Genomic DNA, 4,764 nt, shown 5'->3' on the forward strand with positions numbered 1-4,764 from the left:
AGCACAAAAGATGGCTATAAAAGGTGGGTACACGTCACAAACTGTTTCCAGCAGTGATTCAACACCAAGTGAAAACATAATGTTTAATAAAATGGGAGTTTTTTCTTGTTCCACTTTTGTCTTGCCTGTCAGGCTGTTGCATTGTGTGCCATGGGCACATCGCTGGTGGCACAGCATCTCTACAGCGCAGGATTGATGGATGGTGCAGATCAGCTGCAGATCAGCTGTCTGCTCACACTGCAATTGAGAAGTGTGCAGCCATGCAATTTAGTAGAGCAGTGCTTGCAGACACCACTGAATCCAAAGCCAGGACCCCCAACTGGATTTTATTCTCATATAAACTTTCTTGGATCCTGTTAGACCTGTCAGAGTCAGTGTATATTGGGCCAACAATTTGGGGTTTGTATTTGCAGTAGTTATGATGTCATCCTAAGCACACCAAATCTGGATTTCTCCAGGTGGTCGACAGAGGCCTGGTCAGACTTGTAGTTCTTCCGTTCAAGCTCCAGTGAAATGCTTTTCTCAGCTCAGATCTCAGAAGTCTTGCATTTGAGCAGTGTTTTGGAAGGAGCCATCTCAGGTGTAGGTACTGGAGTTTATTTGCTTTTTTGTAGGCAGGTTATTATAGTATCAGGCATGACAATATCTGGATTTGTGATACCAGAGAAGGATACTTGGTCTTAGAAAATGCAAAGGAGATGGACCTCATAAAACATTTCGTTGGGGTTCTAGGAATTAAGGGGAAAGACAGTGATCCCAAAGAGCTGCCTGAAGGTCTCACTTTCACCAGGCAGTAAAATACCAGATGAAATTCCATAAAATGCATGTAACATGATCCATAGAGGAAACAACAATACTCATTTTCAATAGGCAGCAGCGGGCTCTGCATGGACTAGTGCCACTCAGGTATAATCCATCTCAAGCACAATACAGTAGACTTGAAAAAAAAACTCAACAAAACCAAGCCCGAAACTCACAGAAGGGCAGCAATGGTGAGCAGAGGTACAGACTGCTGCAGGAAGAATAACTACATAGACTGGGACTCTTCAGCCTGGAACAGCTGAGGTGCATATGACTGAGTTGTGAGGGACAAGGAGAACAAGAATAGAGGCATCGAGTGAAATTAGCAGAAGGTAAAATCAGTAAAAGGGAGATACTTCCTCCCTCATCTTGGCATTAGCTGCTTCCACACACTGCTGTGGCTGCTCAGTGCTAATAGGGGTTAAGAAACCCCATAGAACAAATCTGTGGAAGGAAAATCTCTTGAGGTTTACTCAGGACAAAGATACTACCTTTGGTTCAAGAGGTCTCCAGGCTACGAAAGAATACTCACTGTTGCATGGCCTGATCTCACACCCTTTGCTGTGCTCTGGCTGTCCGTAAGTGTGGAAGGCAGGATGCTAGGCTAGGAAGTCCCAGGGTGGCATTCTCCTGCTTCTGTTTCTGTCAGGAGGAGGACTTTAAAGTCACACAGCTCAAGGAAACATGAATTCAAGTCCCAGCATATGAATTACACATTATTTTACTATCCCTCACCATGGGCCCTGTCTCTTTGGGTGTTGATTTGATAGAACAGAGCCCAGACTATCTTGAAAAAGGTGTCCAGAACAGGTGGGTCTCTGTGTAAGGCCTGAAACTGCCTGGTTTCAGACTCCCAAATACAGGAAAGACACTGATATACTGGAGTGAGTCCAGTGAAAGCCACCAAGATGGTTAAGAGAACTCAACGCATGACATAGGAAGAGAGGAAGACAGAAACTGGGGTTTAAGTCTTCAGGAGAGGGCTAAATGCAGACTTCCCTGTTTTCTTCAACTACCTCACAGGAGGGTGTGGACCAGACAGAGCCAGCCACTTCGCAGAGGTGCAGAGTGATAGGGCAAGGAAGAAAGTTCTGAATGGACGTTAGGAAAAGAAATTGCCCCGTAAGAGGGGGAAGAATCTCCTCTAAGGATCCCAGAGAGGTCAGTGATCTCCATCCTGGGAAACAATCAGCTGTGGATGGGACAAGGTGCCAAGCAACTGATCGAAGTCCTACTTGGAGTGGGAGGCTGTACCAGAGACCTCCAGAGGTCCCTTCCCACCCCAGTCACATGATGGTCCTTTGCCTCACCCCAGAAGCGGAGAGAAACCTGGATGTTGAGTGCAGGTTTAGCTTGGCTGTGGTGAGATGAAGCCTGCCGTGGTGTTTGATCCTACCCCCACATGCACAGTGGATGCATTTTTTTTCTGCCCTCTTCAGGCTCTGAATGGTTCTTGTGCCTGTCGCCTGTCGCCTTGCGGAGACATCAGCTTCCTCCTGCAGCATCTGTTTTCCTGTCATTTGTTCACAGAGAGTGACAGTGCCCTCTGCTCTCATCTCCATTTGGAAATGTGCTCTCTCAGCATTTAATTTTTGAAGCCTAAGCTGGAGTCAGCCACCAGGCTTCAATCCTTGTTAGCAAAGCTTTCGTCCTCTGCCTGCAAATCCAGCACTGGCTCACAGCGAGAGTGGCAGACGTTTTCTCACTCCTTTCACACAATGTATCCTTCCCTTTCCACCCTGCACGCATTCACATAAGTTCCTCCCTTTCTAATCTCACAGGCTCATTCCTGTGCTCCAATGTGATGTCAGCAAGTTCTCCCCCCCGGGTTCTTTACCAAACATTCAAGCAGACCTTGCCAGTGAAGGGCTCTTACAGAGGATGAGCATGACATCTTTTGTCTGGATATTTGATGGAGGATGCTCTTTCCAGAGCCTAGAGAAGCAGTCTATAGGGAAAAACAGCAACCTGCAGCTATTTGAAGAGATGCTGCATCAACCAGAAGTGTCATCTTTAGCTCCAGGAAGGTGCCAGGGTTAATTTCATGATCATTTTTATTAGCTACCAGCACCGCATTTATAATAATTCTGCACGACAGGCATGACAAGGGGCTACTGGCACATACTCAGCCAGAACCTTCATTTGCAATACATTTATTTTAAACCTGCAAGGGTGTATTTCCAAATGCCTGGCTGGACCCTCTAGAAATTAAGAAAATGAGGATCTGTGTGATCTCAGAGACAGGTGGGGAGGTAAGCACAAAGAAAGGCCCTACAAGTCTAGGCTAAGCATCACCTTCCCTGTATTCAGGAAAGGAAAAGACCAGTCTCTGTAGAAGCAGGGATTGCTCTGGATTGTGTTAGATGTAGCACATTTTCCTACCTTTGCAGGAGCACAGTGTGAGCAGCCTCGGGGAGGGAGGGGAAATATCAGCAGGGGAGCAAGAGTGTCTCTCACAGCTTCTACTCCAGATAGTCTGTGGTCCCTTTTGTGCTGGAGTCCTGGTCATATCACTCCTGGCACCATGGGGACCTGCTGCCCAGGACCATTGGCTTGTGGAGAAGCCAGGCTGGTGGGAATTTGTCTGCCCTGGGGCTGGGAACCCATCACTGGGGCACCCCTGAGCCCAGACCTGCTTCATCCCAGTTGGCTTTGTGTCACACTCCCTCCCCAGTCACTTTGAAGTTCTTTGGGAATGACAAGAAGTCATGCCTTGGTCAATGCCCTGTCCTCTCTATTTCTAGCTCCTTTCTATGGGGTCATAGAATCACAGAATGATTTGGGTTGAAGGGACCTTAAAGCTCATCCAGTTCCAACCCCTGCCACGGGCAGGGACCCCTTCCACTGGAGCAGCTTGCTCCAAGCCCCTGTGTCCAACCTGGCCTTGAACACTGCCAGGGATGGGGCAGCCACAGCTTCTCTGGGCACCCTGTGCCAGCGCCTCAGCATCCTCACAGGGAAGAGCTTCTGCCTAAGAGCTCATCTCAGTCTCCCCTCTGACAGGTTACTTTAGGTACTGGTCCTCTCATCTCTTCAAAAGTTATAAGTTTTGGTTTAATGAGTCTGACCTTACTTGCCCTAACTTTGGAAATGAAAGTCACAGTTGCAGCAGTAACAAGTCCTGGTGCTCACCAACAAGTCCTGGTGCTCACCAACGTGTCGTTTCCCCTGCGGGACCAGGGCATCCCCGGCCACCCCTGTTTTGCCCAGTCCCAAAGGGGCTTGTGCAACCTCCAGGCGGTCTGGCCCAGAGTCACCTCCCCTGGGCCCCTCGTGATGCCCGGCACAGCTGGCGGGGATTTCTCAGAAGCAGCCCAGCAGGGTTTCCATCTGCCGTCGGAGCAGAGCTGCGGCTTCACCATGAGCCTTGGGGCTGCAGCTCCCCGGGAGAGAGGTGAGGACACCCGCAGAGAGTGGGTGAGAAGAGCGCCGTGGGGAGAGAATGAGGACATCCGTGGGAATGGGGAGAAGGTGACCAGAGGAGAGGGGGGGAAGATCCCTGTGGGGAGGGTTGAGGACACCCGGGCCGGGGAAGGTACGGGCGGGCAGCCGAAGGTACGAGCGCGCGGTGTCTCCTGCAGCGTCCCGGGACAGAGCCGCGCAGCGCAGGGCAGGCCAGGGCCGGCCCGTGTTAGGGCGCAGCCCCGGCGTCGTTCGGCGCCGCCCCGCGCGGTTCCGCTGTGGGAGCGGGGCAGGCCCGGCAGCGCGGAAGTGCGGGATCGGCGGCGCCTTCCCCGGGCGGCGGGTGAGTGTGGGGCCGCGGCCCCGCCCCGCGCGGGGTGCTCCGTGAGCCGGAGCCCGCACCGACGCCACTGTGCCCGACCGCTGCCGCCCCGGGTGAGCGGCCCTGCCGCCGGGCCCGAACCGCCCCCTGAGCTCTGGGCGCTGCCGTCCCGTCCGCCGCAGATGCCGCCGCTGCCGCTTCCCCGGGAGGAGAGTCGCTGAGGAGCCGCCGGCGAAGCG

Source organism: Psittacula echo (genome assembly GCF_963264785.1).
Source record: "Psittacula echo genome assembly, chromosome: 10".
NCBI lineage: Eukaryota > Metazoa > Chordata > Aves > Psittaciformes > Psittacidae > Psittacula > Psittacula echo.